The 13776-nt window shown below is 39.6% G+C and overlaps 1 protein-coding gene across 6 annotated transcripts in view; it reads left to right on the top strand.

Annotated features, from left to right (window-relative positions):
* ST7 (suppression of tumorigenicity 7) overlaps positions 1 to 13776 on the top strand; it is a 276815-nt gene that overhangs the window by 70358 nt on the left and 192681 nt on the right. The gene's annotated exons all lie outside the window — the stretch shown is intronic.

The following is a 13776-nucleotide window of genomic DNA, read 5'->3' as shown; positions in this document are numbered from 1 at the left end:
TTCTAGACTTTCACATAAATGAGGTCATACAGTGTATTTTATTCTTTCGTGTAACTTCTTTCATTTAGCATAATGTTTTCAGTCATGTTGTTATGGCTGTTTGTACTTCATCTTTTTTTATTACCAAGTAGTAGAAAAAATGTATAATTGGCTCAGCCATTTGCCTGACGATACTGAATTGTTTCCTGTTTTTGGTTCTTATGAACAAAGCTGATGTAATTACTCATGTATAATTCTCTGTGTTGACATATGTTTTCACTTTTCTTGGTTAGGAAAGTAAAATGCAATTGTTGACAAATTGCCAAGCTGTTTTTCAAAATGGTTATACTTTTTTGCATTCCCAGCAGCAATGTGTGGGAGTTCAATTGCTTTATATCTTGGCAATACTTAATATTGTCAGTCTTTTAAATTTTAACTAATTTAGTGAGTGTGTAGTGGAGAAGGAAATGGCAACCCACTCCAGTGTTCTTGCCTGGAGAATCCTAGGGATGGGGGAGCCTGGTGGGCTGCCATCTATGGGGTCGCACAGAGTCGGACACGAATGAAGCGACTTAGCAGCAGCAGAAGCAGCAGTGATATATTATGAATTTAACTTGCATTTCCTTCATCAGTAAAAATGTTGAACATTTTTTCATGTGCTTTTGACCATTGATATATCTTCATTGATGAAATGTCTGTTCAAATATTGATACTTCGCGTTATAATTGGGTATTTTTTTAAAAATCACAGCCTTCAAGAAAGCTGTGCAATCATTTTTTTGAATTTAATTAAATAATTAATTGATCTATTTATTTTTGGCTGTGCTGGGTCTTCGTTGCTTCGCAGGCTTTTCTCTAGTTGTGGCACGGGGGAGCTGTTCTAGTTATGGCACCTGGAGCTTCTCACTGCGGTGTCTTCTCTTGTTGCAGAGCACAGGCTATAGGGCGTGAGGGCTTCAGTTGTTGTGCATGTGGTCTCAGTAATTGTGGCTCCCAGTCTCTAGAACAGAGGCTCAGTGGTTGTGGCACACGGGCTTAGTTACTCTGCAGCATGTGGGATGTTCCTGGATTAGGGGCAGACCCTGTGTTGACTGCACTGGCAAGCAGATTGTTATCCACTGAGTACCAGGGAAGCGCTATAATTGAGTTTTGAGAGCTCTTCATATATTTTGATATGATCTTTTTAAAGATATATGTCTTGACAGTATTTTCTTATAGTCTGTAGCTTTTTATTTTCTTACTGATGTTTTTAATTTTGATAACATACAGTTTCTCAATTTCTTGTGTCCTATATAAAATTTTTTTCCTACTGTGGTGTTGGAGAAGACTCTTGAGAGTCCCTTGGACTGCAAGGAGATCCAACCAGTCCATTCTGAAGGAGATCAGCCGTGGGATTTCTTTGGAAGGAATGATGCTAAAGCTGAAACTCCAGTACTTTGGCCACCTCCTGCAAAAAGTTGACTCTTTGGAAAAGACTCTGATGCTGGGAGGGATTGAGGGCAGGAGGAGAAGGGGACGACCGAGGATGAGATGGCTGGGTGGCATCACTGACTCGATGGACATGAGTCTGAGTGAACTCCGGGAGTTGGTGATGGACAGGGAGGCCTGGCGTGCTGCGATTCATGGGGTCGCAAAGAGCTGGACACGACTAGGCGACTGAACTGAACTGAACTGAAGGTCATAAAAATTTTTTCCCTGTATTTTCTCCCAGATGTTTTCTATGTTGTGCTTCTATGTGTTCTATGATCCATCTTCAGTAAATTTCTGTGTATAGTATGAGGTAATGCTGGCTATTTACTCTTTTTTCCCCCACCAAAATTGTTCCAGCACCATTTCTTTAACAGACAGTCCTTTTCCCATTGAATTGGCAACTTTATAAAAAATCAACTGACCCTGTATTTCTATCCTATTTTATTCCAGAGATCTCTGTGTTTATCCTTAGGCCATGGTATTATGGTTTTGATTGCTACACCTTTATGATTCCTTTTGAAATCAAGTAATGTAAGTCCTCCAGGTCTGTTCTTTTCCAAAATTTTTTGGGTATACTTGATTCTTTCATCCCACAGAAATTTTAATATTTGCTTGTCAATTTCTACAGAAAGACCTCCTGGTATTTTGATTGAGAGTGTATAATCTAAAAGCAGTTTGGGAGGATTGGATAGTTTAACAATTTTTAGTTCTCCAATTCATGAACGTGGTATATCTGCCCTTTCATTTACGTCTTTTTTAACTTTTCTCAGCAATGAAAAAATGAGTTATGAAATTCCAAGAGTTAGGTTTGTCTTTTTCCCCCACTGATGAAAGAATACTTATCCGGAGTAGAGTAACAATCTCTAATATATGTTTCTAGGGAAAGCATCATAAAATCTATGTTTGTGGTATTTAGTAAAATCTCATTAATTCAGATTTGAAGGACATGCTTGGATTTGTGAAAAGTCTTAAGTAGCCTGAAAAATGAGACTTTATTAAACAACTGTTGCCATGTAGAAGTATTATGGGAGATATGTTTTAACAAATAGATAAGCAGAGTTGTATGTTTATGTAAAATGCTATTTTTATAGCCCTTAAAACATTTGCTCTCTCACCAAGATGAACTACTTTCTTCCTTTCGTTGGTTATCTAGGAAATCACTTTCTTATATTTTAGAAGTGGCTTTCCTCCCATTTTTACCTAAAAATTCATGTTTGTTTAATTAGAAGGATCTGAACTTATGAATTTTTGTATTTAGAAATAGAATCCCTCTTCTTATGAAACTGCTCCTATAGTTCTATTAAGTTACCGTCCTTTTTAGGAGTCTATTAAATCTATGGATCCTTATGATTTCAAGAGAATTGAAGCCTAAAAATACATTCAGGATGGCATATCACCTTTAAAAATTAAACTGAATTCAAATTGATTTCATTAAGAATGTTTTCTAATTATTTGACATTAGTTGTGATAAGTCTTCAAACTTCATGAAGCCAGATTTGGTAGAGATTGAATTGACCTGACATAGCATATTATGTATATACATTATAAATGTGAATCTATAAACATTTATCTAATGCCTAAAGCAACTAACATTAAACTCCACCCTTGTTTTAAGCAGTTTATAAAACAGTGATCCTGTGGGATGGGGGTAACAAGGGAGGCTCAAGAGGGAGGACATAACACCAGGTGGTCAATACAGAAACCAGATTGATTATATTCTTTGCAGCCAAAGATGGATAAACTCTATATAGTCAGCAAAAACAAGACTGGAGCTGACTGTGGCTCAGATCATGAGCTCCTTATTGCAAAATTCAAGCTTAAATTGAAGAAAGTAAGCAAAATCACTAGACCATTCAGGTATGACCTAAATCAAATCCCTTGTTTATACAGTAGAGGTGACAAATAAATTCAAGGGATTAGATCTGGTAGACTTACTGCCTGGAGAACTATGGACAGAGGTCCATAACACTGTACAGGAGGAGGTGACCAAAATCATCCCAAAGGGAAGAGACACGCAAGAAGGCAGAATGGTTGCCTGAGCGGTCTTACACGTAGCTGAGAAAAGAAGTGAAAGGCAAAAGAGAACGGAAAAGATCTACCCAATTGAATGCAGCGTTCCAGAGGATAGCAAGGAGAGATAAGAAAGCCTTAACGTGAACAATGCAGAGAAATAGAGGAAAACAATAGGATGGGAAAGACTACAAGAAAACTGAAGATACCAATGGAACATTTTGTGCAAAGATGGGTGCAATAAAGGACAGAAACGACAAGGACCTAACAGAAGCAGAAGAGATTAAGAATAGGTGGTAAAAATACATGGAATTATGCAAAAATGCTTTTAATGTCCTGGATAACCATGATGGTATGATCACTTACCTAGAGCCTGACATCCTTGAGTGTGAAGTCAAATGGGCCTTAGGAAGCATTACTACGAACAAAGCCAGTGGACGTTTTCCAGTTGAGCTAGTTCAAATCCTAAAAGACGATGTTGTCAAAGTGCTGCACTCAGTATGTCAGAATATTTGGAAAACTCAGCAGTGGGCATAGGACTGGAAACAGTTTTCATTCCAATCCCAAGAAGGACAGTGCCAAAGAATGTTCAAAGTACCACACAATTGCACTCATTTCACATGCTAGCAAGGTATTGCTCAAAATTCCTCAAGCTAGTCTTCAACAGTATGTGAACTGAGAACTTCCAGGTATACAAGCTGGATTTAGAAAAGGCAGAGGAACCAGAGATCAAATTGCCAACATCCATTGGATCATAGAAAAAGTAAAGAAATTCCAGAAAAACCTCTGCTTCATTGACTATGCTAAAACCTTTGACTGTGAGGATCACAACTGTGGAAAATTCTTAAAGAGATGGGAACACCAGATCACCTTACCTCCCTCCTGAGAAACCTGTATGTGGGTGAAGAAGCAACAGTTAGAACCATGGAGCAATAGACTGGTTCAAAATTGGGAAAGGAGTACGTCAGGCTGTATATTGTCACCCTGATTATTTAACTTATATGCAGAGTATATCATGTGAAATGCCAGGCTGGATGACTCATAAGCTAGAATTAAGATTGCCAGGAGAAATATCAACAACCTTAGGTATGCAGATGGTACCATTTTCATAGCAGAAAGCAAAGAGGAACTAAAGAGCCTCTTGATGAGGGTGATAGAGGAGAGTGAAAAAGGTAGCTCTAAATTCAACATTCAGAAAACTAAGATCATGGTATCTGGTCTCATTACTTCTTGGCAAATAGGTGGGGATAAAGGGAAACAGTGGCAGATTTTATTTTCTTGAGCTCCAATACCATTGCGGATGGTGACTGCAACCACAAAATTTAAACACACTTGCTCCTTTGGAGAAAAGCTATGACAAACCTAGATAGAAAGTTAAAAAGCAGAGATGTCTTTTGCAAACAAAAGTCCATCTAGTCAAAGCTGTGGTTTTTCCAGTGGTCTTGTATGGATGTGAGAATTAGACCATAGAGAAGGCTGAATGTCAAAGAACTGATGCTTTCAAATTGTGGTGCTGGAGAACTCTTGAGAGTCCTATGGACAGCAAGGAGATCAAACCAGTTGATCCTAAAGGAAATCACCTGAATATTCATTGAAAATACTGATGCTGAAGCTAAAGCTCCTATATTTTGGCCACCTGATGCTAAGAGCCAACTCATTTTAAAAGACCCTGATGCTGGGAAGAGTTGAGGGCAGGAGGAGAAGGGGATGACAGAGGATAAGGTGGTTGGATGGCATCACCAAATCAATGGAAATGCATTTGAGCTAACTGTGAGAGATAGTGAAGGACAGGGAAGCCTGGCATGCTGCAGTCCATGCAGTTGTAAAGAGTTGGAGGACTTGGCGACTGAAAAGTAGCTGATTCACATTGTTGTACACTGGAAACTAACAGAACATTGTAAAGCAATTATACTCCAATTAAAAAATAAATAACCCAACAGTCATGTAATAACCCCTTGTTAACTAGTGTAGTCTTTTGAAAACTATGGGGATAAATATATTTAATGGATTATGAATTCATCTGTACTGACTTTCACACCCTTTGTCTGAGTTAGTTCCAGATAACCCTACTTTGTTAACTATTTTTGGTGTAAGTGTAGAGCACAGTGCTTCAGAACCTGGGATTTGAGATACATAGACAAGGGTGCCTATTTTACTCTGTTGCTATAGGTATCATCTCAGCCTTAGTTTGTTCATCTGTAAAATGGATATAATAGGAAATCTCATGAGATTGTTATAATGTGTAATGAAATAGGTCAGTAGGGGGGACAAGCCCTTAATAGCACATAAGCAATCAGTAGTTTAATTATTTTTAAAGTTTTTCATACCAGAATTATGAAATTGTGAAATTACCAGAATTATGAAATTATAGGTATTTTTTGTACCAGAATACCTATATATTTGTATATTGGTTATGAGATAGAGTATCATTGAGGATAAAATGGCAGCATCAGATGCATAAAAGTTGAAAAAAATGAGAAAAAAATAACTTGAAAAGAAAAAGTTATTATTTGGTCCATGTCATCTGGCAGCCTGCATTTTGAGGGAACAAGATAAATTATATACGTCCCCCATTCTCAGGGGGCAGGATAAATTTATATATTTATACACACACACACACACACACACACACACACACACACACACACACTTTATTTTCTCATGGACTTCTGTAATAGTCACCTTAACTTGTCTTCTTAGCTCCCCTACTACCATGCTAGGTGAATTTTTTGACTCTTAAAACAAATTGAGATTTAACTAACATACTATAAAATACCCAGATATTAAGTGTTCTATTCAATGAGTTTTGACAATTTTACATGAACCTATAAGCACCACCAGGCTTCAACAGTATGTGAACCATGAACTTCCAGATGTTCAAGCTGGATTTAGAAAAGGCAAAGGAACCAGAAATCAAATTGCCAACATCTGTTGAATCATCGAAAAAGCGACAGAGTTCTAGAAAAACATCTACTTCTGCTTTATTGACTACACCAAAGCCTTTGACTGTGTGGTCTCCACTAACTGTGGAAAATTCTGAACGAGATGGGAACACCAGACCCCCTGACCTGCCTCCTGAGAAATCTGTTTGCAGGTCATGAAGCAACAGTTAGAACTGGACATGGAACAACAGACTGTCTCCAAATCGAGAAAGGAACACATCCAGGCTGTATATTGTCACCCTGCTTATTTAGCTTATATGCAGAGTACATCATGAGAAACGCTGGAGTGGATGAAGCACAAGCTGGAATCAAGATTGCTGGGAGAAATATCAATAACCTCAGATACGCAGATGACACCATGCTTATGGCAAAAAGCGAAGAACTGAAGAGCCTCTTGATGAAAGTGAAAGAGGAGAGTGAAAAAGTTGGCTTAAAGCTCAACATTCAGAAAACTGAGATCATGGCATCTGGTCCCGTCACTTCATGGGAAATAGATGGGGAAACAATCCCATCCCCACTGTTCCCAGTGGGGAGGGGAAACAGTGACAGACTTTATTTTGGGGGGCTCCAAAATCACTGCAGATGGTGACTGCAGCCATGAAATTAAAAGATGCTTGTTCCTTGGAAGGAAAGTTATGACCAACCTAGACAGCATATTCAAAAGCAGAGACATTACTTTGCCAACAAAGGTCCATCTAGTCAAAGCTATGGCTTTTCCAGTAGTCATGTATGGATGTGAGAGTTGGACTATAAAAAAAGATGAGCACCAAAGAATTGATGCTTTTGAACTGTTATGTTGGAGAAGACTCTTGAGAGTCCCTTGGACTACAAGGAGATCCAACCAGTCCATCCTAAAGGAAATCAGTCCTGAATATTCATTAGAAGGACTGATGCTGAAGCTGAAACTCCAATACTTTGCCACCTAATGTGAAGAACTGACTCATTGGGAAAGATCCTGATGCTGGGAAAGATTGAAGGCAGGAGGAGAATGGGATGACAGAGATTGAGATGGTTGGATGGCATCACCGACTCAATGGACATGAGTTTGAGTAAGCTCCGGGATTTGGTGATAGACAGGGAGGCCTGGTGTGCTGCAGTCCATGGGGTCACAAAGAGTCGGACATGACTGATCCACTGAACTGAACTGATAAGCAACACCCAAGTAAGATATAGAGCATTTCTCGTTTCTTCAGAAAGGTTTCTTGTGCCCTTCCCAAATGGTTTACCTCCTCACTAGGCAGTCATTTTCTGATTTTTATAATTTAAGATTAGTTTTGCCTTGGACTTAGTATATGTGGAATTATACAATTTGTATTCCCTTGTGTCAGCTAGCTTGATCATTTTTTCCAGGGCCCAACACCTGTTCAAAACACTCTCAATGATTCTTCTTTGCTTTTTGAACTAAATATAAACTTTTTGCCTGGGTGTCCAAGCTAGCTACCTTATGGTTGCTACCTTCCTCTCCTGGCTTAACTCCCACTACTACTCTGCATTTATTATTTGCTTTTTCCTGAGTGCCTTTTCTCATGCAAGACCTTCTATTTGGCTCTTACCTCTGTTTCCAGCTATTCAAATCTTAATCATTTGAATGGATTCTTTGAAGTTCATATCAGGTACCAGTTACTCCATGAATTTTCCTGGTTCTCCTAATGTGATGGTTCTCAAGTGCTTTTTTCTCTCTTTTAAATCCTCATCCCAAGATCATCATAGAAACCTCTTTTGCACACAGAACAATTATTCTCAACTTTTCAAACATCATTCTTCCCCTGTCCCCTGCCCGTCTAAATCACTGCTCCCTACAAAATGCATCCCACATTTTTTGGATACCCTGTTGCACTTTTTAATGGAGGATGCATGGTTCCCGGTTTCCATGCTCTGGAATCTGACTATGGGGGTTGAAATTCTCATTCTGCCAACTATATGGCCCTGGGTGGATTAACTAATTTCTCTGCATCTAGTTTCTTCCTCTATAAAATGGACATATGTATTGTATACTATGTCATGGGCTCTTGTGAGTTTTAAAATGTCATTAAATGCTTATTACTTAGTAAAGACTCAGTAAGTGATACCTATTATTGCTGCTGCTGCTAAGTTGCTTCAGTCATGTCTGACTCTGTGCGACCCCATGGACTGCAGCCCACCAGGCTCCCCAGTCCCTGGGATTCTCCAGGCAAGAACACTGGAGTGGGTTGCCATTTCCTTCTCCAATGCATGAAAGTGAAAAGTGAAAGTGAAGCTGCTCAGTCGTGCTGAGCACTACTCTTCGCAACCCCATAGACTGTAGCCTACCAGACTCCTCCATCTATGGGATTTTCCAGGCAAGAGTACTGGAGTGGAGTGCCATTGCCTTCCCCCCCTGTTATTGCTAGGTATTATGATATTGGAGTCTTTTACGTTATTGCTTCACACTGCCAGTTGCATTGCATTTAACCTGTGACTTGGGTGTATTCATCTTAGTGGCTACCAAACTAAATAATAATAGTAACTTTTCCATTTAATAGTTTCTTGTACAAAAGTCTATGATGTGTTGGGAGATTTATTTATTTATTTATTTTGCCTATAAGGACTTAAGGATCTATTCTCCACTCCTCCTCTTTTATCTCTCTCTCTTTTATAATAATCTAATTTTATTTCATTAAAAAAAAAAATTTTTGACCATGTCATGTAGCATAAGGGATCTTAGTTCTCAGACCAGGGATTGAACCCAAGCCCCCTGCACTGGAAGCGTGGAATGTTAACCACTGCACTGCCAGGGAAGTCCCTGGGAGATTTATTTAAAGACAGAACAGTAGTGGTTCTGGATTTTATGCTTACTTTGCCAAATATCTGTACTTAGTTCATCTCATTTTTCAGCGCCTTGCTTATTGAACACAATACTATCAGTGTCCTTCTCTTTGTTAAGGAAAATATGAATGAAATTCATGCCTTTGTAGTGGTACCATATGTTATCTTATCTCAACCTTGATATTTAAGGACAATCTTTAAATACAAATAATTATTCCCTAATATTTCTAGTTTATATGTTTTGTGGTTTTTTCAGATTTTCTTAAAATCATGCATGTCTGTAATTCTTTCTTTTTTTTAAGTTTCATGATACTTTAATATGAATGCTGCACATGCTTTGCATTGCTTCATCTCAGATCAGTTCAGTCGCTCAGTCACGTCTGACTCTTTGCGACCCCATGAATCGCAGCATGCCAGGCCTCCCTGTCCATCACCAACTTCCAGAGTTTACCCCAACTCATAGTCCATCGAGTCAGTGATGCCATCCAGCCATTTCATCCTCTGTCGTCCCCTTCTCCTCCTGCCCCTAATCCCTCCCAGTATCAGGGTCTTTTCCAATGAGTCAACTCTTCACATGAGGTGGCCAAAGTATTGGAGTTTCAGCTTCAGCATCAGTCCTTCCAATGAACACCCAGGACTGATCTCCTTTAGGATGGACTGGTTGGATCTTCTTGCAGTCCAGGGGACTCTCAAGAGTCTTCTCCAACACCACAGTTCAAAAGCATCAACTCTTCGGCGCTCAGCTTTCTTCACAGTCCAACTCTCACATCCATACATACCACTGGAAAAGCCATAGCCTTGACTAGGTGGACTTTTGTTGGCAAAGTAATGTCTCTGCTTTTGAATATGCTATCTAGGTTGGTCATAACTTTCCTTCCAAGGAGTAAGCGTCTTTTAATTTCATGGCTGCAGTCACCATCTGCAGTGATTTTGGAGCCCCCCAAAATAGTCTGACACTATTTCCCCATCTATTTCCCATGAAGTGATGGAACTGGATGCCATGATCTTTGGCTTCTGAATGTTGAGCTTTAAGCCAACTTTTTCACTCTCCACTTTCACTTTCATCCAGAGGCTTATTAGTTCCTTTTCATTTTCTGCCATAAGGGTGTTATCGTCTGCATATCCGAGGTTATTGATCTTTCTTCTGGCAATCTTGATTCCAGCTTGTGCTTCTTCCAGCTCAGTGTGTCTCATGATGTACTCTGCATATAAATTAAATAAGCAGGGTGACAATATACAGCCTTGACGTACTCCTTTTCCTATTTGGAACCAGTCTGTTGTTCCATGTCCAGTTCTGCCTCTTGCTTCCTGTCCTGCATAAAGGTTTCTCAGGAGGCAGGTCAAGTGGTCTGGTATTCCCATCTCTTTCAGAATTTTCCACAGTTTATTGTGATCCACACAGTCAATGGCTTTGGCATAGTCAATAAAGCAGAAATAGATGTTTTTCTGGAACTCTCTTGCTTTTTCCATGATCCAGCGGATGTTCACAATTTGATCTCTGGTTCCTCTGCCTTTTCTAAAACCAGCTTGAACATCTGGAAGTTCATGGTTCACGTACTGCTGAAGCCTGGCTTGGAGAATTTTGAGCATTACTTTACTAGCGTGTGAGATGAGGGCAATTGTGTGGTAGTTTGAGCATTCTTTGGCATTGCCTTTTTTGGAGATTGGAATGAAAACTGACCTTTTCCAGTCCTGTGGCCACTGCTGGGTTTTCCAAATGTGCTGGCATATTGAGTGCAGCACTTTCACAGCATTCAGTTCAGTTCAGTCGCTCAGTCGTGTCCGACTCTTTGTGACCCCATGAATCGCAGCATGCCAGGCCTCCCTGTCCGTCACCATCTCCCGGAGTTCACTCAGACTCATGTCCATCGAGTCCGTGATGCCATCCAGCCATCTCATCCTCTGTTGTCCCCTTCTCCTCCTGCCCCCAACCCCTCCCAGCATCAGAGTCTTTTTTTTTTTAAATTTTAAAATCTTTAATTCTTACATGTGTTCCCAAACATGAACCCCCCTCCCACCTCCCTCCCCGTAACATCTCTGTGGGTCATCCCCATGCACCAGCCCCAAGCAGCAGCATCAGAGTCTTTTCCAATGAGTCAACTCTTCGCATGAGGTGGCCAAAGTACTGGAGTTTCAGCTTTAGCATCATTCCTTCCAAAGAAATCCCAGGGCTGATCTCCTTCAGAATGGACTGGTTGGATCTCCTTGCAGTCCAAGGGACTCTCAAGAGTCTTCTCCAACACCACAGTTCAAAAGCATCAATTCTTTGGCGCTCAGCCTTCTTCACAGTCCAACTCTCACATCCATACATGACCACAGGAAAAACCATAGCCTTGACTAGATGGACCTTAGTTGGCAAAGTAATGTCTCTGCTTTTGAATATGCTGTCTAGGTTGGTCATAACTTTTCTTCCAAGGAGTAGGTGTCTTTTAATTTCATGGCTGCAGTCACCATCTGCTGTGATTTTGGAGCCCAAAAAGATAAAGTCTGACACTGTTTCTATTGTTTCCCCGTCTATTTCCCATGAAGTGATGGCACCAGATGCCATGATCTTCGTTTTCTGAATGCTGAGCTTTAAGCCAACTTTTTCACTCTCTTCTTTCACTTTCATCAAGAGGCTCTTTAGCTCCTCTTCACTTTCTGCCATAAGGGTGGTATCATCTGCATATCTGAGGTTATTGATATTTCTCCAGGCAATCTAGATTCCAGCTTGTGTTTCTTCCAGTCCAGCATTTCTCATGATGTACTCTGCATAGAAGTTAAATAAGCAGGGTGACAATATACAGCCTTGACATACTCCTTTTCCTATTTAGAACCAGTCTGTTGTTCCATGTCCAGTTCTAACTGTTGCTTCCTGGCCTGCACACAGATTTCCCAAGAGGCAGGTCAGGTGGTCTGGTATTCCCATCACTTTCAGAATTTTCCACAGTTTATTGTGATCCACACAGTCATTGCTTACCTCCATTTAAATGGTTTAATGGCATTCAGTAAACTCTTCTTGATTCTTGATTAGAATGGATAGAATTATCACTGTTTAAGGAAGTCAGTTCAGTCATGTCCAACTCTGTGCGACCCCATAGACAGCACTCCATCTGACTCCCCCATCCCTGGGATTCTCCAGGCAAGAACTCTGGAGTGGGTTGCCATTTCCTTCTCCAGTGCAGGGAAGTGAAAAGTGAAAGTGAAGTCGCTCAGTCGTGTCCGACTCTTAGCAACCCCATGGACTGCAGCCCACCAGGCTCCTCTGTCCATGGGATTTTCCAGGCAAGAGTACTGGAGTGGGGTGCCATTAAGGATGACTAGTAGGAAAATTAAAATCTGTAAGTTTACTTTGGGGTTTATTTTATTGAGTTTTATATTAGCATGTATCAGAGATGTTTTTGTTTGTGTAAGGGGGAGCAGACAGCAGCATTCTCTGCAGAATTTGTGCATATTGTGAAAGACTTTTACTGTGGTGTTGCAGTATGCCTTGCTTCCCTTCAAGCTTTCATAAAGCAAATACAATCTGTGCTTATATTTGATTTCATGCAGAGTTGGTGTTTTATATATAAATACCCAGGTCCCTGAGTTCCTGGGTCATCAGATGCTGGGTATTCACCAGCTGCCACCTGACTATCATTCATTTGTTTTTAATATTAAATTGACCTTTTCCAGGTGCTCTCGTTGAGGAAGTTGGAGTCTGCATAACACCAGCTGTGTGTGGTGTCAGAATGGAACAATAACTCAGGGATACAGAGTATGCCTCGCCTTTGTTTCCTGAAATTGTGCCTTGATTCCTTTTGTCAGTAGAATATTTCAATGAATGAAAGCAACATTTTCTATTTTTAGTTTTTGGGAGGAGGGATGCACTTCTTTACAAAGCAAATACTTGGCCAGAAAATTCAAATTTTATTTAGTATATCTAATTTGCTTAAAGTAAAACACACACATACAGGAGAGATTTTAGCTGTCTTCACTGTTATGGTTGTCAGACCCTTTCTCTTCACATTAACTTGATTATTTAAAGTTATTTTTTTAGACTTTATTTTTAATAACGAAAATATCTCCATTCTAACTTTTGCTGCCAGCATGAGAACAGGTTTTTTTTTTTTCACAAATATTTTCAGGATTTTTTTCTGACATTTTTAAGTAGATAAAAGTGGATTGTGTTTATGGAGTTAATATTTCCTTTTCTTTGGCATTAAATGTACTATTATTTGTAACTTCCAAAAATTAGGATTAGTCTAGTTTTTTTTTTTTTTCCTTTGCCTGGGTAAGTTCTTCATAGAACAGTCCTCAAAGAATTTGTTAGTTCAGAATCTAATATGAATCAATAAATATTTTCTGATAGCTAATTTGAACAACCAGATGATTGGGAGTTCTTGAGAAGCATACAAAGAACTATATAGCTTCATGTGTGTTTTAGAAATCATTCTGGTGATTTCTTAGGACATTGGCATTAAAAGCCAGAGGTACTAATTTTTCTTTTTCTGACCTCAGCTGCATTTGTGGAAGTCCCAGGCTGACAAGTAAAATAGTTCCTTGCTGTTTAGTAAATCTCTCTGGGAATTGTTTATGGTGGTTTGGGAGGCTCATTCCATGCATTAAAACTT

This window comes from Budorcas taxicolor, chromosome 4 (assembly GCF_023091745.1).
Source record: "Budorcas taxicolor isolate Tak-1 chromosome 4, Takin1.1, whole genome shotgun sequence".
Classification (NCBI taxonomy): Eukaryota; Metazoa; Chordata; class Mammalia; order Artiodactyla; family Bovidae; genus Budorcas; species Budorcas taxicolor.
Note: the sequence above shows the minus strand (reverse complement) of the source record. Positions and strands in the feature narration are given on the sequence as shown.